This window comes from Parasteatoda tepidariorum, chromosome 9, assembly GCF_043381705.1.
Source record: "Parasteatoda tepidariorum isolate YZ-2023 chromosome 9, CAS_Ptep_4.0, whole genome shotgun sequence".
Taxonomy (NCBI): domain Eukaryota; kingdom Metazoa; phylum Arthropoda; class Arachnida; order Araneae; family Theridiidae; genus Parasteatoda; species Parasteatoda tepidariorum.
In genome coordinates, this window is record NC_092212.1 from 76,664,450 (window position 1) to 76,688,362 (window position 23,913).

Here is a 23,913-nt window from a genome sequence, read left to right on the forward strand (position 1 = left end):
AATTATTTATAAATCGAGACTCAAATAAATAATTTAAAAATCTGCTATGTTATACTATATTTATAATTTAACAAAAAGGTAACGTAAGTCTACAAATCTAGGCTCAAATAAATAATTAAAAAAATCTACTATATGATACTATATTTATAATTTAATAAAAAGACTACGTAAGTCTACAAATCTAGACTCAAATAAATAATTTAAAAAGTCTGCTATATTAAACTGTATTTATAATTTAATAATAAGACTACGTAAGTCTACAAATCTAGACTCAAATAAATAACTTTAAAAAGTCTATTATATGATATTATATTCATAATTTAGTAAAAAAAACTACTTAAGTCTACAAATCTAGACTCAAATAAATAATTTAAAAAGTCTGCTATATTAAACTGTATTTATAATTTAATAATAAGACTACGTAAGTCTACAAATCTAGACTCAAATAAATAACTTTAAAAAGTCTATTATATGATATTATATTCATAATTTAGTAAAAAAAACTACTTAAGTCTACAAATCTAGACTCAAATAAATAATTTAAAAAGTCTACTATATTATACTATATTTATAATTTAATAAAAAGTCACCAAATCAAGACTCAAATAAATAATTTAAAAAGTCTACTATATTATACTATATTTATAATTTAATAAAAAGTCTACAAATCTAGACTCAAATAAATAATTTAAAAAGTCTGATATATTAAACTGTATTTATAATTTAATAATAAGACTACGTAAGTCTACAAATCTAGACTCAAATAAATAACTTTAAAAAGTCTACTATATGATATTATATTCATAATTTAGTAAAAAAAACTACTTAAGTCTACAAATCTAGACTCAAATAAATAATTTAAAAAGTCTACTATATTATACTATATTTATAATTTAATAAAAAGTCTACAAATCAAGACTCAAATAAATCATTTAAAAAGTCTTCGATATTGTGAGACCTTTTGTCTCTTGGTTCGTTTTTAAAGACTACTCACTAAGGATGACCACGGATTATTTCAATTTTAGCTTATTTATTACTAAATTCTTGATTATAGAATTATTTACAAAATGATACATGAATTGGAGAATATAATATTCCGGAGCGCTGCTGCTCCCTTCTCTCTCATACTTTCTCTAGCATAGTTCAACTCAAAACTCAACTCTTCTGCGTTCAAAGCTAATCTCTCCTGCCTTCAAAACTGATCTGCTCTCTACAAAATCCTCTTTCCCATCCCAAACAGTCCTTTGCTCCACCCCCAATGTAGGGGCCGACACCTGCAGTGTCCTTCACCCTCTGACCCTCAGGTCAAGGGGTCAATCAAATGCGTGGGAGAGGAATCAGGATCCTGACAGATATTATGCTATATTTATAATTTAATAAAAAAAACTACGTAAGTCTACAAATCTCGACTCAAATAAATCATTTAAAAAGTCTTCTATATTATGCTATATTTATATTTTAACAATAAGACTACGCAAGTCTACAAATCAAGAATCAAATAAATCATTTAAAAAGTCTGTTATATCATACTGTATTTATAATTTAACAATAAGACTACGTTAGTCTACAAATCAACACTCAAATGAATCATTTAAAAAGTATTCTATATTTTGCTATATTTATAATTTAATAAAAAGACTACGTAAGTCTACAAATCTAGACCCGAATAAATAATTTTAAAAGAGTACTATATTATATTTACAATTCAATAAAACGACTACGTAAGTCGACTAGTCTAGACTCAAATAAATTATTTAACTTCCTAAATATAACATTGAATAGTGCATTACGAGTTACGTAACTCAGTTAATTAAATTCGGGAAAAAATATGTTTCAATAAAAAGAAAGTAGTAGACTTGGCGCATAATTTTCAAGTGCATTTATATTATTACGCTATTTATTTTACCTGCTTGACAAATAACTTTACTATCAACAATATAATAGTTTATCCTTATTTTTTACCGATAAATAATTAGCCAAAATGTTGATTAAATTTTACACGCATGAAAAAAAAAGTTTCTAATAAAATTAGAAAATGATTGTTTTCCAACACTTCCACAGAAGATATTAATTAAAAAAAAAAATTAAAAGAAAATTTAAAAAAACATAATAAGTTTGAAACAACAAAAAAATATGCATTATATGTAGTTGCAAAGTTTTTTTTTAAATTTATTTATTTAGTTTTTTAAGTTTTTTTCTTTTTTATGTAATGCCTAGTTTTTCAAGCTATTTGCTAAACAGCATACGGAACCAAGTAAAAGGCAAAAAGCATAATATTGTAATGTATTAAGTAATTGTTGTGCAACATATCGCTATGCATTAGATAATGCATAAAACTATGCAACATGGAATGAAAAATTCACCGCATTGTTTGATCGGCCAAAAAAAATTTAATCAAAAAAGCATATTTATTTACATTTAAGTTTATTCATACAATATTATACACATAAGTATATGTATACACTTTTAAGAGTAAAAGATGGGGAAAAAATTTCTACCGCATCAGCTGACCGACCGAGAAAATAATATTTTAAAAAAAGTGTATTTATATGGATTAAACAAAACAAATTCCATTACAATGGTTGATCGACTGAAAAAAAAATATCAAAAAAGAGTTTATTTATATAAATTCAGGCATTGAGTACTAAAAAATATTTTCTACTGCATCGGCCGGGAATCGAACCCGGGCCGCCCGCGTGGCAGGCGAGCATTCTACCACTGAACCACCGATGCTACACTGTTTACAGAAGATATTGATAAGAATTTCTAAGATAACGTCACAATGACCTCTTTCATGAGCTGGTAAATCACAACATTTGTTTTCCTCGGTAGGGAGAAACGTCTTATCACGACTAGCAAATGGTCTCATTTTTATTTTATTTCTCAACTTATAAATCAGTTGTTCCAGCAAATTGGTCAGCATCTTAAGTGATTGATAAATCGTGATATATCGATATTTTTTTAAACATCACGATAAAAAATATTTTAAAAAGCATTCTCATAATTATATGACGTGACTATCTCTTACGAAAAATAATGAATAGCCGAAAATTATTAACGACGTCAATATCGCGGTTATTATCGGCAAGGATAAATATTTAATACGACAATTTTAAAGAGTATTATCGACAACGATGTATTATCAGTACAAAATAGAGTATTATCAACAACGAAATAAATACGATACTATCGTGACCATTATTACCAACAAAAAATATCGAATGCAATAATATCGTGATCATTATTGCAACGGTGAATATAAAATGCGATAATATCGCGACTATTATCCCCAACGAAAATTATAGAATAAGGTATTATCGTGAGCGTTGAAAGATTTTGTTAGGATTATAATCGAAAAATATCGTGATAGATCGTGATATACCGATATATCGCAAAATTATAATTAACATACAGTCGACTCTAGTTGTTATTCTTTCGCTTTGAGACAAATATAGCATATAGTAAATATATTGTATGAGAAAAAGTGTTCCAGCTCAACTCAAATGAAATATGATCAAAGTAAAAAAAAAATCATATTTGTTGTATCTAGGCAAGTCGTCAGGAAAGAGAGATCACCATTAAAATACTTAATAAAGTGCCAGTTATAAAGCATTTTTCCATCAAACGTTCCTAATATTGTCCAGAGTTATGAAAATTCGGTCTAAAAAGTTTTATGCTACCGCGCAAGATTTGCCAACCAATCTTAAGTTCTAAGAACAAAATATCAATTAGTATTAAGTTCTATAAATTCTAAATTGAGTTACAAAAAATATAGTAAAAATTTAAAGTGAATAACAATCATTAAAAATAAATGTTAAATTAATGTTTGTCAATAAAATTCTCGCACAAGGAAAAATAATAGTCTTTACTGGTCAGCTGGCATAAAAAAAAACACATTTACGAACTAATAAATAAGAAATGATATCTATGAACAATTTATTCTTTCAAACAACTCTATCTACATTACAGTAAAAAATAAATAAAATAAAAAATAAATAAAATAAAATAAAATAAAATAAAAACTCTTTAAATGTCTTTCCAAGAGAACTCAAGAAAATTTTTCAGGAGGATGCGAAATCGTTCTTTTCCTGCTCCACAAAGACAAAGTTACAGTTAAACGAAGAGGTCACATGCATTTAATCGACATCAGTAAGCGGTCATCAATTATCGATCACCACCCTTAAAATTCAATTCTATAAATTTTAAACAAAAATATGAAATAAAAATGTAAACGGAATAACTATCACCAAAATATAAATATTCAATAAACATTTTCTCACAAAAAAGTCAAATAAAAAATTTAAAAAAAACAAAAAATTGCAACTAGTATGCTGGTAAAAGAAAACAAAATATAAATATTTACAAGCTAATAAATAATATCTTCCATGAGCAACTTATTCCACCAAACCACTCTATCGACATGGCTCGACAAAACAATGCAATTCTCAGATGTTATCCCTAGAGATTTTTAAGAAAAATTTCAGGAGGACACGAAATNCCCCCCCCCTCCCGCTCTACAAAGTCGAATTAACAGTTATTCGAAGAGGCTACATGTATTAAATCGTCTTTAGTATTCGATCACCAATTGTAGATCACCGCTACCTCGCAAAATTCAGTTGATAAACTGCAATTCTAGAAGAAGACCGCCGAAACCAGCTGGTTATCCATAAACAAGACGGCAACGTTACAGCTATTAGGTTTATTATCACGCCGAGTCAATTTTCAAATCAGATTTCAATTGGGTAACTGCAAGAGACAACACGTGTAGCAACCTATCAAATTCGATGCCCGCGTGTGACGTCGCTTGCAAAGACCCAAATCTGCAAATTTTAAATAAAATTATGTAAAAAAAACTAGCAAATTCGTAAATAGAATAATAACCAAACTAAAAAAAATAAATATTTGAAAATGTTTGTCGAATCGACTTTGTAGCTAAAAATCAAATAAATAATTAAAAGCTTTGTAGCTAAAAATAAATATTATACTGGTCTGCAGGTACGAAAAAAACAATAAACAGACTAATAAATAATATCACATATGAACAGCTTATTCCGTCAAACGATCCTATTGACATAACGTTAAAACGAAACAACTCCACTCTTCAAATGTTCTCCCAAAAGGTTTCAAGCAAGATAACATTCAAGGAGGTCACAAAATCGTACTTTTCTCATCATTTAAAATTCGATTCTATAAATTATGTAAAAATGTAAAAGAAATAATATTCACTGAAAATCCAAAAAAAAAAAAAAAAAAANAACCAAAAAAAAAAAAAAAAAACAATCATTAATATATATTTGTCTAATAGTCAAATTTCTTACAGAACTACCAAATGTTTCGAAAAAAAGTAAACATTAATAAATAAAACTCTTCATACAAGTCTACAGGTACGAAGAAAAAAACAACAACATTTACAGACTAATAAATAATATCTTCCATGAACAACTTATTCCGACAAACGACTCTATCGAAATTACGCTAAAACAAGACAACTCCACTCTTCAGATGCTCTCCCAAGAGATTTCAAAGAAGATTTCCAGGAGGACGCGAAATCTTTCTTTTCCCGCTCCACACAGACAAAGTTACAGTTAATCGAAGAGGCCATATGTATTAAATCGATTGCACTTACTTAAGTTCTGCTCGTCCTTGTTTTGTGGCAATAGACTTATTTAGAAAACGACTTCAAAAAGCGGAGGAGAAGGCACCAAGCATTTGCCCAAGTATCTTCTTCTAATCGATAGACGTTGAGATTCATCAGCTAACACGACACAACTCCGTTACATGCCGTATTCAAGATAAACTCTCGTTAATAAGATAAAAGAGATCCGCAGAAAAGAACCAGAAGTGTTTGGTACAAAACAGACAGGCTATTTCATTCTTATTTTTTGGATGTAAAAATGTGAGGTTTATTTATTTAAAAGCAAACGATTTTTTCCTTGTTAGATGGTATTGCAAACGATTGCGTAAATTTAATGTATTTAGTCGTTGAATTTATTAGTTACCAAATTTATTTATCAGTTATTTGGATATTTTTGCCGAAAAGAGAAAGTTGAAGTTACTGAGCCATTTTTTTCTTTATTTTTTTAAAAATTCCTCTTCATTTTATATTCTATCGAATACATTTTTACACCTGCATTACCATATACATTAAGCTCTCTAATTGTATATGTTACCGGAAAGGCTTGGAATACGGCATTCTATTATAAGATTAATGCCTAGGCATTGTATATGATGCCTAAAACTAGCCGGCAACGCATAAAACGATTCATATTTCACACATTTCCTAAGCATTCTATAGAATGCCAAATGAGAAACCGGTAAAGTATGAAATGCATATCCGATTCGTTTCGAATATGTAATGAAATTATCATTAAAAATGCCATTCTAACCTACCATGTTGTATCAAGGAGGTTAATTTTTATTTCTGAAACATTTTTATGTGAAAAATTTGCTTTCATTATTAAGAAAGGCATAAAATTTGCCTTGTGCAACTTTCATTTTTCTTCACGTATTTTGAAAAGAAAATTAAATCGCACTCTCATTTTTTTTTAGAACATTCGTATTTTTGAGGAATGCACGTAATTTTGAAATAGCCTTATCAGGACCTTTTTTTCATATTTTGCCTAAATAGCATTTATCATTCTATAGAATGCCTAGGTATTATATTCAGTGCCNAAAAAACTCATTAAAAAGTGCGGCAAAAAAAAACGGACAAAGAAAACTTTTATGTAACTTTATTAAAAATCAAATTAACTTATTAAAACAAATAATATATTCACAAATAAAAATGCGTTTTTTCCAATAAATAAACTCAATTGGTTTCAACATGGTAGCTTTCTGCAACAATGCAGAGGCGCAATCTTGTTGAAATTTTCAGCAATGCGCAGCAAGTTAGTGATGGGAGAGATTCCTTTTCACTAATATGAATCTGAAGTCCATTTATATATCAAGACGGAACAGAGTAAAAACAAATAACGAATAAATTTCATTTTTAGCTTTTTTTTTTCGGGAACAAAATATCCATAACTACCGAATTTTTTTAACGGATACAATTTATATATTAAATTGTTTCATCCCTCAGGGAAGCTTAATAGCAGTGAATTGTTAATTGTTAAGAATTTACTCCTCCCAAAAATTATCTATTATTGAAATAGTTCTACTCACTTTTGCGTTTCGCTTTCAGGCCCGGCTCTTCACTGTCCAACAAGCTTATGACTCCCAAAACGATATGATTTGGCCGCCAAGCACTTCGGCAATCGCTAAACATTGCCAAAATCTGAGTTCATCATGGTTCGAGGAGGAATTTGCGCAAGCGGAAAAACACCTATGGTTCTTGTGGATGAGGGCATTAAAATAAACCAGCGAGGCATTCTTGAAGCTGTTGTACGTATGTGGGCAAAAGACACTTCGACAATTTAAATTTGGTGCTTAAACAAGACAACAATTGAACCGTACCAGCTCAAAAGGCCAAAAAGACATAAAAGTAGTGGAAAAAGGTGCATTTTCCAGGCCATGACATCATCTGAAGGATGGCTACCCTACTCGCCCGATCTCAATTCTACGGATTACTGTGAGTGATCCATTTTGGAATCTAGGGTTCGCACTAAACCACACAAAAATTTGTGACTCTCTCTTCTAAAGCAATCTCTTTGGTGGTAATGAGATAGATTAAAGGTAGAAGACTTGCGGCCAATTGGTAATTTGAAATTTCTAATTAGCGTTTGCATCTCTGCAGCACTGCAAAACTTTGGAACAAATTAAATTCATTTATTACTAATTGTCTACTTTTATTATCATTTGTTTATTTATTTGTAATAATAAAGTTATCAAAAGTTGTTTCTCCAGATTTTTTTTTTTTGCCGCACCCAGAAAATATTTTCCCGAATGAGCAATTGCAATAAGACTTTCGATTAAAATTTCGAATTTGAAATAAGAAAAATATTTTACTTGGCAGAATATTTTTTTTCTTCTTCCATTTAAAAACACTTAAAGAAAAGTGAGTGATAGTTTGTTGGAGGTTAATGTGACAAACAGTTGATTTTTCATTGAAAGAAAAAAGAAAAGAAATAAATATTGATTTCAACTCTAAAATAAAATATCAAATAAGTTTTATTTTTAAAAGAATAATCAATGTGTAAAAAATTTTTAAACGTTAAAGTATCAAATCAATTATTTGAAATAGATAATATATATATAAAGAAAATACATAATGTTATAATAATTGTAATATTTTATATTATAAAATTTTAATTTTTCATTGCTTCCAAATCAAGTAAAATCCACAAAACGTAAAACTGAATCAAGAAATCTCAATATTTCTAACAGATGAAGCACAGCGTTTTAGATTGGAAATCAGGCATTGAATCCAAATCAAATAGCTTATTTTCGAATTGCAATATTTTAAAATATCAATATCGTAGTATTGCAATAAATTGAAATACTGTAGCTTATTTTTCATTGCTTCTAAATCCCCAAAACTTAAAGCTAAATCAACAAATCTCAATGCTCCTATCAAAATCAAAATGAAAGATTGGAAGATAATCAAACTTTTAATCCACATGAAATATTCATGCGGTGGTTCCTTTTGTCACCCAGGTTCTATCCCAATGTTCTATATAAGGGGCTTCCAAAGTCCACCTTCGTGCAGTAAGGGGGGCAGGGGGTAGGATGCGTGGAAATAATGACCTTTCAGGAGGCAATTAGCATCATCCTACAAGAAAGGCGCAGAATCTCATTTCATATTCCACTACCCCCTGTGCTCAGGAATTCGAAATTCCGCCTCGAAGATTAGTCAGTCTCGTGTGTCCCTCTGAAACAGGGTTGACGAAATTAACCAAGTCTAGGGAACTTCTCAAGATGTAAATAAAAGAAAATTTCATCTGTTGAGTTATCCTCCAAAGCATGTTTACGAACGCTAGGTTTAGACGGAATTTAGTTTCTCTATATCTCTTTTTTGATATTTTATGGTCTTTAAAAAATAAAAAATTCTTATGAGTTTCTTGGATAAGTAAAAATTCATAATAAAGCCATAGTTTAAAGTATCAACCGAATCTTATTCTGGTCTTATTTAACTATTTAAAAAAAAATTATCTCACAAATCTCTGAGGATGAAGGAACTAAGTATTTTGTACTGTTGTACCTAATCATTTACTTAAAAACAATACTTTGTACTGTTGTACTTAATTACTTAGTAACTTCATTTCGGAGTACTGATTTTTCCCGAAACACTCAAAATATCAGTTTTTGAACGTTTTCGGAGTAAAGGAAATTTCGAATTAATTTTGGCAAAAAACAGTCCACTAGTTTGCTAAGCTGTATGAGAGGTTGATTTTATGAAGTAGAAATTGAAGTTTACTGATAAGGTTATTTTTGGTAAAAATAAATAAATAAATAAATAAAAAATTTAAAAAAATTAAGGGGAAAAAAAAAACTAACAAAAAAAAAGTTTAACCTCTTTTTCTACCTCAGGTGTAATTTTTTTTATATTTCTCCCCCTCTAAGCGACCTCAAAAACACCTTTTTTTTTTTTTTGTTGGCAAGAGTNACCTCAAAAACCCCTTTTTTTTTTTTTTGGCAAGAGTTAATAAATAGAATAAGCGTCTCAAGGTTAAGCGATTTCTCCACTCTCCGTTACCATGGTTTCTCTCTTTTTTCTTTTTTCTTTTTTTTTAACTGGCTGCAAATTTCAGTAAGTAGTGGTGATAAAGGCCATGGTGGCTCAAAGGATAGAACGCTCGCTTCCCTTGCTTCGAGTTGCCACGGGTTCTAATCCCAGCGCACCCGGCTGACGAAAAATATCTTCATTGGTAGGCGGATCAAGGGTTAGAGTCCTCTTGCCGTCAGGCTAATCGTGGGTGGATTTTGTGGTTTTCCTCTCCATGTAACGCAAATGAGCGTTATTTCCATGAAAAAGTCCTCCACGAAGGCAAATTTCTCCTTGTCTTCTAGATTGGGTTTAAAATTTCAAGCCTACGGAATTGGACTTTGGTAGTCATAAACTCAAAATTGAGTCAGCTGATCAACGACAGTAATAAAAACAAGCGGGGGTGTACTGGCGTGAGGAAAAGGAAGATTTGAAGAAACCATGGTAACGGAGGTGGAAATGAGAAGAATGGAAAAATCCCATAACCTTGGGACGCCTATTTTAATTACAAAGAGTATCTGCATTTTCTCAATTTTTCAATTACCACCAAATATTTACGATTCACGTTTCCAATTCATGTAGGATAACATTTTACAACAAAAGAGTTGGTAAAACGAGAAATTGCCCACTCGATTTTGCCACCATTTTATTTAATTATTATTATTTTTTATTTTTACTGTTTTACTGTAAGAGGCATTTACAATATTCTCAAACTATAAAAAAAAAACAATGCATATTTTAACTGACTTTTTCATAATTATTATGTATGAATAGCAATTATATATGTTTTCGTAGCGGTTGCCTCTGTGTTTTGCTTAACAGGAAATATAATTAAGTTTTCAGTACTTAATGACATTAAATAAAAAAAAAATATGGCGAACGTTTCATTAGAATTTTCATTTTGCGCTAAAGATCAGTGAAAATTCTTTTGATGTTTAATTAAGCTTCAAAGGAAAGACTAGAATTAGAAACAATACTTCAAACGAAAAAAAAAGTACCATGCTTATGAAAATATAATAAAACTAGGTTTCAAGGTACTTGATTAAATTAAACTTTCATTATGAGAGCAATTTTTTTTAACAAAAGCAATTACTTGGATAATAAGTTTATTCGCACTTCAATAAACCAATATATTCAGCTAAATTTTAAATATTTAAGTTACGTAAATTAAATTATGATTTGTAGTAGAATAATTTCCAATTTTGATATGAATAAATAAAATTTTCGAATAATATTAATAATAATAACAGAGTAGTTATTAGAATTTGTTGCTGCGTTTTCCAAATTAACGATTTGCTCAAAACTTAATAATTCTTCATCCTAATTTATTTATTTAAAAATAGATAAAATTTGGTTTATTTAATTATTCTTAGAATTTAAGATTTTTGATACTTATCAAATTAAATAATTGATAGTCATATAAAAATATGTAAAAAAAAGGAAAGATTTAAAAAATGTATCACATGTTTCTGCAATAGTATATGATTTTAATGCCAGTTGCTAAAAAATATTAATAAATAAATAAATAAATATGGGCCCGTGGCGCAATGCTATTTTTTCTGGATTCTAAAATACAGCCAAGTCAAACTGACACGAAATATGAAGTATTTAATTACAACCTAAAAGCATTACAAAATACGTAATAATAATTTCCATATATTGTAAGATGTATTAGCTAAAAAATGCAATGCAAGAAATTTTGGAGTCTTTTGAACCTTAATCTAGTAATAAGTTGTACCATATTATAGTACTCCGTAAACATGATAGCTTGTACTATGATTCAATTCAAACGGGAATATGGTTGTTCATTTTGGCACTTTTTACGGAAATTTTTACAATATTATCGTTTGGACCTGGATAGCCTGGTTAGTAGGGCACTGGGCCCATGTCCAAGAGTTCGTGGATTCGATCCCAGTCCTGCCGAAGACTCCCTGTGTAGTAAATGGTTACTGGTGCACGTTAAATCTGTCGAGTCACAAGGTCCTCCATGTTCCCATAACAAATCAATACCTTTGGGAGTACGGATCAAGGAGTTTCCTTGTCTTCTAGATTGGTTCAAAATTACAAGACTACGGAGTTGAATATTAGTAGTCGTAAACCCAAAATTGGGTCGACTGTTCAACGACGAATATAAAATATTTTGGTTTAAAGCATTGATATTGTGACTCAAAATCTCGATAATGCGACTCTAAGTATGAACATTTTGTTCAAAATATCGATATTATGCTTCAATTAACCACCTTGAAATATGTTAAATTATGGATCAAAATATGTTAAATTATGGATCAAAATACTGATATTATGATGTTCGATTCGAACAAAAAACTGGTTCAATTTAACGTCTTATTAAACAGAAAAATTTTCTAATTATTATGGTTTACTTTAAACAGAAAAACGGTTCAATTTACCATGCTATAAAAGTTGTAGCAAATTTGCATGATATTATGTTTCAAGGTGTTGATATTATGCTTCAAAATGTAAATATTATGGATCATTTTAAACAGAAATACGATTCAATTTACTATCTCATTAAGATTATAGCAAATTTGTCCGATATTATGTTTCAAAATATGAATATTATAGTTCAAAACTAGCAAATTATTACGATTGTTTCAAATTTACACGATATTATGTTTAATGGACTGTTATAGTTTAAAATAGTGACATTATGGTTCACTTTAAACAGAAACAAGGTTCAATTTACCATCTTATTAAGGTATTGTAAGGTTGTAGCAAAATCGCTCAATATTATAGTTCAAAATAGCGATGTGATAAAATGGTTAAAAGCCAAAAGCTATTTTTCTGAGACAGATAAACTCAGACTTTTCTATATTTATTTACATTACAATGTATAATATTTTGTGAACTCAAAAGAGCAACAAAGCATTTACGAATCAAAAGATACAAAAATAATGATGTTACAGTTTCCATGCCAAAGATATTATTTAACTATATTATAAATTTATGTTTGCACCATTGTTTCAATAGAAATATCGTCTCTATTTTTTTCCCTTCTGGCTGAGGCTTCTCTTTGTTAGGTTATAAATTATGGTTTGCTTTTTTAGGAAAGATTAAGTGAATCATTTATAACTAAAGAATGACAGTTATTCGATTGAAAAAAGAATTATTACCGGTTTTGTACCTCTGCATCCGTAGAAAGTTAACCTTTGCGGCCTGTCTAGATCAACCTAATGTTAGGTAGCAGTAAAGAACAAAACATTGCTGCAGTTTTAAGAAAAAGAGGGAATTCAACAAACCAACATTTAATGCAGTGCTTCGCAAACTTTTGCAATAGCTTTTAAAATAATTTTTCTTTCCATAGCAGCAACCATTCTTTGATCGTAAAAATTTTTAAAATAATTAATCATTATGATCGAAAACTAGGATATTTGTAAAAATTAATAAGGTGATGAATCATTATGATCGACAAAAATCATTACTGTTTGCTGCCCGCGTGAAAGTACTTTTGATTTCAATTTCAGCTATTTTCACGCTATGTTGTAAAATTAATAAAATAACGAATGCATATGATCAAAAACTAGGATATTTGTAAAAACTAATATTAAGTGATGAATCATTATGCTCCACAATAATCATTACTAGATGTTGCCCCCGCGGAAGTACTTTGATTTCAATTTCAACTATTTACAAGCGATATTGCAAAATTATTAAAATAATCAATCATTATGATCGAAAACGAGGATATTTTTAAAAACTAATAAAGTAATGAATCATTATAATCGACAAAAATCATTACTGTCTGTTGCCCGCGAAGTACTTTGATTTAAATTTCAACAATTTTCAAGCGATATTGTAAAATTAATAAAAAGACGAATCATTATGATCAAAAACTAGAATATTTGTAAAAACTAATAAAGTGATGAATCATTATGATTGACAAAAATCATTTCTGTCTGTTGCCGGCGCGGAAGTACTTTGATTTCAACTTCAACTATTTTCAAGCGATATTGTCTAAGTTCTCTATGTATTAAATTTTAGTAATGATTTAAAATCTGCCCGGCAGCCATTAAATTACATAAACCCCCTATAAGTATGAGTCAAACACATTTCAGCATCATAGTGATTGATGTCTTACTATTTAAACACTTCTTTCATACCATATAAATTACGAAAATTATGAATATGTAAAAATAACTAAACATTTGTTAATAGTTTTTAATAATAGTGACATTAGTTCCTAAAAATTAGTTATATTTTCAATGTACTTTGATGCAATTAGTAATGTATATCAAACAAAACTCGTATTTTACTTAGTAACAAGATTATTTAATTGTTGCTTTATGAAAAATTGCACTAAGATTTATAAGTTTATAAAATAAAGATTTTACGAATTTTAAGGTGGTAAATTTTGTGGCATTACGAGTTTATAAAAATAAAATTTTTTTCTAATTTAAATCTGATTTGTAATGTATCAACTGAAACTCGTAATGTGCTTTTTTCTTTCGATACAAATTAAACAAACGCATTTGGTCAAAAGCCTTATAAAGGGGAGAAAAAAAAGTAAGACAAAAAAATAAAAATTTAACGATCATGAAATAAAATTATACACTTAACTTCCATAAAAGTAAAAATATTACGATGTGAAGTAGTATCAGAGAATCATTTAGATTATCCACATCGTTTTTCTAAGGCTTAATAAAATGGGATATACTTAAGAACAGTGATCAAATAAATTATAATTACACACCACAGAACATTTCAGTCTAATAATATCATTTAAATTTTTTTTCCGCCTTATTTTAAGAAAAAGAAAAAAATTCGACGATTAAGAACTCAAAAGAATAATCACTTCTTTCAGAAACGTAAAAAATATAGCTCGTTTTTTATCCGCAGAAAAAGAAAAGGAATCAAAAAGAACGTTTTTTTTTATCGTTTTCTTTTCTCTTTAAGAAAGACCAAGGCATCGACACCATATGGCCGTTTCACACTGGGACGTTTCAAACAACCATCAGCTGTTCTTTTCTTTAAAAATAGGGATATTTTAAACGAGAAAGCTTTAAGCTGATGTTCTCCAACTTCGTTTCGATGCAAATTACCCATATCGATTCAGCCGTTTCTTGCTCTGAAAAAAGAATCGATATGATCCATCTGTCACATCGTCGTCTGATCTTTGACGCTAACCTTAAGCCGACTATAAATGTGAAGATATTTTTTTGCAAGCGATCTCTCTCTATTAAAACGATATTTTTGCAAAGAATTTGATTTTCATTCTCAAATAAGTATTATTAATTAAACGTAATTAACAGGATTTTTCTTATTAACAAAAATGAAGCATTATGGTGCAAAGGAGTCAATTACAATTCTCTTACTAATTATAGGATTTTTTTCTTCAGAAGAAGTATAAGATTAATCACTGCGTTACAACTGAAAAGAAAATTGAAAATTAAGAATACGGAAAATATGAGCCGGAAAACGATCATGTTTTTAATTATTAAAATGCTGAAACAGGAGAAAAAACTTTAAGCACAGCAAAATTCTCAGTCAAACAAGGAAAGAATGTATAAATAAGAAAATTAGATACAAATGGTATCTAAACAGTGACACAGCAGTGTTCATAAGTTTCTCTGTTTTGGCGTTTATGGCCATTTTTATCTCTATCATCAAAATGGCTGTTCGCATCTAATTTTCATAAATTTGTTTTTCTTACAGCATCTTGCTAAAAAGTAAACCTCTTGCCTGATATTCAATCTGATCGACAAAGTGATCCAGGTTCGACTCTCATTCGAACCCGGAGGTTGGAGTTTGCGTCGAGTGTCTCTTTCTCCGAGCATTGTGCCCGGATTATGATTGTCCAGATTATTTAATCGCGGATTAAGTTTGCTCATATCCTTAACATTTCCCCTCTAATTATTGTTTGTTCCGATCATTTCCTAGCAGATTATGATAGTTCCAATGATTTCCTAGCAGACTGTGTTTGTACCAGTCATTTCATTTGGATTACATTTGTTTCAATGATTTCCTTAAAGATTATGTTTGTTCCAATCGCTTCCTTTCATATGTTTGTTTCAATGATTTCCTTTCAGAAAATATTTGTTTCATTTGTTCCCTATCAGATTATGTTTGTTCCAATCACTTCCTTTCAGATAATGTTTGTTTCAATTATTTCTTTTCAGATAATGTTTGTTTCAATGATTTCCTTTCAGATTATGTTTGTTCCAATCACTTCCTTTCATATGTTTGCTCCAATGATTTCCTTTCAGAAAATATTTGTTTCAATGATTCCCTATCAGATTATGTATGTTTCAATGATTTCCTTTTTGATAATGTTTGTCTTAATGATTTCCTTTCAGTTAATGCTTGTTTGAATGATTTCCTTTCTAATTATGTTTGTAGCACTCAGTTCCTTTCAGATTATGTTTGTTTTCATGATTTTCTTTCAGTTATTGTTTCATACATTAAATTGGATATGCCTCCGAAGAGTTTTATCATTTAAACTGTCGCAAATGGCAACTTTTTTAATAAAAATAACTTCGCAGAATATTCACAGTCCTTTCATTAGAAAGCATTCAAACTTTCTGCTGATTAGTTGCGAATACTGTTTAGACCATTGAATATTAATAAGTAAATCGTGTACAAAACTAGAACGTTACTAGTAATTACAATCCAATTAATGGTATTTAGACTAAAAATTCAAAAACCATTTTAGTTATAAAATAAACAAGAATAACATTAAAATTGAATCACATTTCTTCTGTAGCTTACTTGTTTATGGAAAAATCCACAATAAAACGCAAAAACTATCAGAAAATTATTTTAAATTATAAAAATATTTATTCAGAGAATTGAGTAATACAAAAAAGCATTTTTTTGACACAGCCATTTCTACACATTCGTATTTCCATAAATATAATCAAAGATGAAGTTGGAAAAATAACGATACTATAATTAATTTCATTTTCATCTCATTCTTTATCAGCAATGAGATACCACATAACTTCCAACACTAAATAACTATAAATGTAAAAGAAAAATATGAACTTCAAATAAGGATCGTCACGCATTACTTTAAGCCTAAATGAGAGAACATTTTTCACCGGGATTCTTTGTAATTAACTCATCATCTGTTCCAAAAGAATCTCTTTCTTAAATTTCCTTTCATATGGCAGTAACTTCATCTGAAATTCTTCCGAAAAATTCTTGAACCTTTTTAGCAATGTCTGTTGCGTTTGGGAAACATGCCAGAGAACAGCTTATTATCGATAGTACTTACATAATGAGCGGAATCGTTAGTACGAAGATAAAGAGAATGCGAAAACATAATTTTCAAAATTAAATTTAAGGTATCCAAATGGGTTCGGCACAGTTTCTTTTGAAAACATCCTTAATTAAAACTTTCATTATACTTGTGGTAAAAAGGGGTACTAAAATTGAAAATCTAAAGTAAGCTTTAAAAATTTATAAATATTTTTTTTTTTACAAAATTAGTTCAAATTTATGAATAAGAACTATACATTTTAGAATATCAAGCTTGCAGCACTACAACAAATTGTAATGCTTAAATATATAAAAAAAAAAAAAAAAAAAAAAACTCTAGATCAATACTATGATTAGCTATGTTTAGAGCTAAGGCAAAAAATTTAAAATATAAAATGAAACAAAACTAAATGTATTCTTCAATATTGATTATTTTAAAGAAAAATTTTAAACACTCTTATTCAAAAGATGATAGAAATAATAAATTCGCTTCTAAATCTTGGCTTTCAGTTAAAAAAAACAGCTAACATGAAACAAAATCTGCACACAAGGTTTCAAAGAATTCGATATTAAACTTTTTTGTGTTAGCGTAAAACGATTTTCTCAAAATCAAAGCTTTTCTGAGAATGCATTCAGAAGTTCGTCTGTCAGCATGCGGGGGAAAAAACACTACAACTTTATCTCTAAAGATCCGAGTGCAAAAAGTTTGAAAGCTAATGAATATTAGTTCAACTAAGGACAATAAAAAAAAAATAAAAATCAGGGAAATGGCTGATTTAACTAGTATACCTTAACTATAACCGGACCTATAACCGGATACCTTAACGAATTAACTAGTATGTGCTCAAAATAAATTCTATGCATATACAAGATGTACCAGAAAACCGCCTTTAGAATATTTAGATTCGATATAAAATGAAGACAAATAAACAAACACCATGGGGATCACAAATTTACATTTAAGCGTGAATAAAAAAAATAACGTCTATGAACTGACAAAAACATTGTTATAATTTTTTTGAAAGTTCTGATTTTTCTTTAAAAAAAAAACAACCCTTTGTATGGAAAAGTCAGAAATCCCAGAAAGCCCTGAAGTTATTTGAAATGCAACAAAAAAAAAATTTTTTTTTTTAATCCAAACATGAAAATTATAGGCGCCTCTTTTTTAGCCGCACCCCTTCAATAAGAACATTTTCATAGAAGAAAGACTATAAAACTGCTATTTTGTTTTACAGAGATTATATTTACAAAAAATGGTTGTTTATCAATAAGAATACCTTACAGAAGAAAAATTTCCTTGTTCCTTTATCTAGCTCAAAAATTTTCCCATAATAATGTTTATTTTGCTGTTGTTAAAGTGTCCGAACTCCAGTAGACGTAAATTTAAAGGAACGCTAATAAATATATGAATGAAATGGAATTAATTCTCTACCATGCAAAGAGCTAATTAGTTTGAAATGATTACTTATTTAATTTTTGATGATATTTCTTATAATAAATAGCAAGGGACATGTTTGCAGTGTGGGCTTTATTTAAAGATAAACAAAAATAGCTCTTCGCTTGAGTTTATTTTAAAACACTGCGTGTTAATAATTTTCTAATTCAATTTTTCATGAAGACGACATTCAGTGTGTAAATGTGCTTACTAACATCAAAGTGAAATATTTTCTAAACCATAAAAGCGAAATGAGATCTTAGCGCTAATTAACGCTGAAGGAATATGAAAGAATTCTCAAATTAAAACTTAAAATTTTGTTTACTTCGTCCCCAAAATGGGAAAAGTTGATTCTCATAATGGCAATTAGGGAGAAATGAAACTGTTTGCAAGGCAGTTGCCATTCCTAGGAAGATTAATTGCAAGTAAACTTCCTCGGGACCAATTAGTTTACAGGCAGACGAGAATTTCATTGTTATTAGGTGGCCCAAGCGATTGTTTTTGGAAATAAATTACGGAGGCTTTTACTTTTCATTTCATTATTAAAAAAATTTAATTATGATGGCGATATTATTTGTGGCGTTATTTTTTTTAATAACGAAAATAGCTATAAAATGAGCTACTAAGTAACAGGAGAAATTAAGAACGATACTGCTTATTCTGAAACAGAAGGCGATAAATTTCAATTCCGACTGTTTTATAGATTATGGTTTTTTTAAAAAAGAAGAAAAAAAAAAGGTGACAGAATGATAAGGGAAATCAATTTTTTCTTAACGGTTTAAATCAGTATTTTAACAAAAGAATATTTGTTTACAATTGTGAGGTTTTTATTTTCACTTCGTTGGCAACAGTTTTGCGCTGCTAAACATTTTCAATTGTAGAATAAATTATAATATTATTTGTCTTTTAAAATCTCTTTTCGCTTGGCTTGACACTGCCTGTTAGTTCAATTTCTATGATGAACTATGATTTAACAAAACAAGTTATAAACATAAGACACGTGGTCGCGGGCTTTGGGCAGTTCGTGACGTTCTGTTAATGGCCTCAACGTCACGAAGGTTTTTCTGATTAAGTAAACGAATCGCCTGCGTTTTCCGCATAAATGAATAGTCTGAATTTTTTAAACTCGTAATTTATTTTATAAGCAATTTTTTTTATGCTTTAAGCATATATTAAGCTAAAATATAAAAAAAAAATTTTACATAATAAATATTCTAACTAGAATAATTTCCTTCTAAAATTTTAAGGGCTGAAGATGAATGAACCCAAGAAATATAACGCCCATATTGTTAAAATATAAAATACTTCAACTTCAACCTAAATAAATAGAAGAAGAGAAAAAGAAAACGCCTAACAATTTTAAATCGAAAAATTTAATGCTTTTCTTTCAAATGATAAAGAAAAGTTAATTAAAAAGAAGGCGTTATTTTCATATAATGGGGCGGATTTCCATTTTACTATTCAAATATTTAATATTTCTTAAACGTAGTAACTTTTTTTTTTCAAGTGTAACCACCTCTACTTAAATATTCTTTAATTAATATCAAGTGACATTAGAGAGTTTATATCTTCCGGATCTATTATTTTCGCAGCAGTATTATTGCAATTAACACTGCTAATTATATTATGATAAGCTACTTAAAAATTATGCCATTAACAGAAATGACATTCACTAGATACCAACATTCCGTAACAGCAAGTTACTCATTAATGTGTTATTGACGGTTTTGAAACCCTGCTTGTAGTAAATGGTTTCAAAATCGTTAAGTTAAAATAATGTTCTTTGTCGTAAACTTTACGATTAATCGGACAAACAGGCTGCCGATTATTGTACCATAATTTTAGAATGAAAATTCTTACAGTATACCTTTTACTATTAACTAGCTTTCGCGACTATACGGGTGATATATCTTGCAATCAAATTTTCAAGTACTTTCCTACTAGCTAGAGCACTTATATCTCAACTAAATCTCCGCGTCTGTCAGTTAAGATTCAATCGTTTTTTTGACCAATACAAGCAAAGTTTATCGCCGCAGAATATTAATCATCAATCAAAATTTCGATCGCTATTCGACTAATCCAAATCTTATGTCGGAGCTCCATGGCTGAAAAAGTGTTCAGGATATATCAGGATTATTGCTATATTCTTATATCAGGATTGAGAAAAAAAAAATTTTTTTTTCAAAGAAATCAATTCCAAAACTCGTGATCCCCTATATCAAAATATTTTGAATAAAATAAATATGTCTGAACATAAGCAATATCTAAAAATACACTTTTAGTTTGAATTCCATAGCATTTACAAGAAAAATTTCAAGTTTTTTTAAAACACTCAGTGGCAACACTCTGAGTTCATTAACCCTTTGTCGCAGATGGAACTTTTTACATATTTTTTTCTTACGTTCTGATTGCAAGAAAAATATATTTTGGCATTTTTTAATTAAAAAAAAAACATTATATTATTATTATCGGAATTATATTTGTACTAAAATATAAAAACCAACGAAAGAAATTTAATTTATTTTGATTCATTTTCAAAAATTTATCAATAAATGTTTTTGAAAATTGAAAAAAATTTCAATGATGAATAACTGTTTCTCTTAGATCTAAATAACTGCACATAAGTACGAATTTGAAAAATTATTGTTTGAAAGTGAGCAGTTTTTGGAAGATTTTACCTTTAACGCAGAAAAAGACACTATAGTGTAAAATGCTAAATATAATATTTTCCACTTATTTTGGCCTAAACTAATACAAAATAATAACAAGATTATGAAAAATTTGTTTAATACAAATTTCGCGCCCAAGGTAAAAACTCAATCGAAATTTTTTTTCCGTTGTTCTGATAATAAAGCTGATTTGCTAAAGTTTATAAATACAGTCGAACTCGTTTATAACGAGCTCGGATTTAACGAGAACTCGGATTTACCGAGGGAAACGAGAATATTTGGTTGGATCAATGTTAAGTCTATGGAACAGAAGTCGCTTTTAACGAGCAAGACCCGGTTTTAGCGAGCAATATTTTTCTGTCTTGCAATCTTTTNTAACTCCGCCCACAAATAAACTGCTAAAGAAATACTTCGATTACCAGTTTTATCTTCTTACCCTGATTGATACGGTTTTTTGCTGTCACCTATTTGTAACAGTCGGCGCGAAAGGGTTAACGCAGAAAAAGACACTTGTGTTTCATGGTGTAAAAAATGCTAAATATAATATTTTTTTTACTTATTTTGGCCTAAATTAATACAAAATAATAAAAAGATTATGAAAAAATTTGTTTCATACAAATTTCGCGTCCAAGGATAAAACTCAATAGAAAAAATTTTTCTGTTGATCTGATAATAAAGCTGATTTGCTAAAGTTTATAAATACTTAATACCTCCTTTTTTAAAGCTTATCAGTTATAAACAATCAACTTATTTCATTTAGCGTTGATTTAAACTTACACACTAATTAACTATTATTTCAAACTTATTACTATTCAAATTTAAGCTACAATCATCATCAAAGCAAACAAAAACCCATTTATGAATTGACACAAATATAGATTTCATATTTCGACACCTTTAGAACAATTCTTCGCCCTCACATCATATTCTAAATACAATCTTCGCAATGACGTGAATTATCTAATTTCGTTTCGATTGCCTTGGGAAAGGGGAATTAAGAGAACTAAATGAGGAAACTCACGATTCCTAATTCCATGGTTCGAGTAAAATAATTACTTTTCGAATGAACAGATACCGAACGTTCTGAGGGAGGTCTTGAGGATAAAATTGTGTGACAAAATTGCCGCTCTATTGTTTGGAATAACATTTTCCATATTAGGTTATACTCTCATCTCATTGCGGGACCCCGACTGAAGGCGATTTTATGCAGTAAAAGCCCTGAGCGGCAGATCCCATCTGAAAATTGGATTGTACCACGAGGAGAATAAGCAGACGATGTTGTGTAAGGGGGCGTGGTTTTCCTCAATGGAACCTATCATCTATTCGTAATTTGATTTTGGAAAGTGGGGGATTTTAGTATTTTGTATGAAATAGCTTGCATTGAAAGGGTTGTTGTTGGATTTTGTTTGCAGGAAATTTATACATAAATAACAGAAAATATGTCTTGAATTACACTATCTGCTAATGAGATATCTGTCTCACAAACACTATCTGTAAATGAGAATTTTATATTCTTCTGCAATTCCTTCCCAGTATTTGGGATAACTATATTTTACATTTATATTTGGGATAACTATATTTTACACTTATATTTGGGATAACTTATGGTGTTTTAGTATTTTGTATGAAATAGCTTGCACTGAAAAGGTTGTTGTTGGATTTTGTTTGCAGGAAATTTATACGTAAATAACAAAAAATATATCTTGAATTACACTATCTGTTAATGAGATATCTGTCTCATAAACACTATCTGTAAATGAGAATTTTATATTCTTCTGCAATTCGTTTCCAGTATTTGGAATAACTATATTTTACATTTATATTTGGGATAACTTATGATGTTTTAGTATTTTGTATGAAATAGCTTGCATCGAAAGGGCTGTTGTTGGTTTTTGGTTGCAGGAAATTTATACATAAGTTACAAAAAATCTATCTTGAATTACACTATCTGTTGGATTAGTATATGAGAATTTTATATTCCCAAGCAATTCTTTTCCAGTATTTGGGATAACTATATTTTACATTTATATTTAGCATAACTTATGGTGTTTTTCTACTTTGCCATTAAATGCCTCTGAGTTTTTATTTTCCATGTTGTAGGTGATAAAGTTTTAAAATTTAGTATCGATTGCTTCAATCCAGTGCAAAGTTCAGTTGAATTCAGTACAAAGTGTACTTTAAGAGATTTCGCAATTGTTTCATTTATGTATCTACTCACTTAAAATGAATGACTAAATTTCGCTTCTCAAAAAAAGAGTGAAATTTTTTGAACTCAACTTGAGTTGAATACTCCCCTGTTTCAGTCAAATATTTGCTTTGCGTTAAGTCGAACTTGAGTTGCAGATATTTAAGATATATGTATCTATTTACAATTCAAATAATTTCACTCAAAGAATGACAATTATGAATAAAGTTTGAGTTAATCATGGTAATAGTCTAGTCAAATTGATTGAAATTCACTGAAGATCGAGTTAAAAATATGCACTCAAACTTGAGTTATTTCAGAGTTATTTCGTTTGCAGAGAGATTTGTTTAAATCTATCTCATTAGAAAAAATACCCCATGCGTTTCGCAATCTCTTCAAGCATTTCCAAACTGTTTAATTTATATAGCTAAGCCAGTCGCTTCAACGATTTTATTTCATCAACTTATACATACTGATTTCACAAAACTTTTCTCTTACCCATCTCATTACAACTTCTAGCTTTTAATTTATAAATCGAATCCAATCGCTTCAACCATTGCCCTTTTTTAGCATCGTTTTCAGAGAGATTTCCTTATATCCATTACATTACAAAAAATATCCCATGCCTTTCGCAATCTCTACAAGCATTTCCAAACTGTTTAGTTTTTATATCGAATCCAATCGCTTCAACCATTTCCCTTTTTTAACATCGTTTTCAGAGAGATTTCTTTCTATCCATTCCGTTACATAAAATATCCCATGCCTTTTC

The 23,913-nt window shown here is 29.3% G+C and overlaps 1 protein-coding gene and 1 non-coding gene across 3 annotated transcripts in view; both read right to left on the bottom strand.

Annotated features, from left to right (window-relative positions):
* LOC107450463 (tyrosine-protein kinase transmembrane receptor Ror) overlaps nt 1–23,913 on the bottom strand; it is a 259,720-nt gene that overhangs the window by 218,562 nt on the left and 17,245 nt on the right. The gene's annotated exons all lie outside the window — the stretch shown is intronic.
* Nucleotides 2,663–2,733, bottom strand: TRNAG-GCC (transfer RNA glycine (anticodon GCC)). Its single transcript has one exon. It is a non-coding gene; the product is annotated as a tRNA-Gly (tRNA).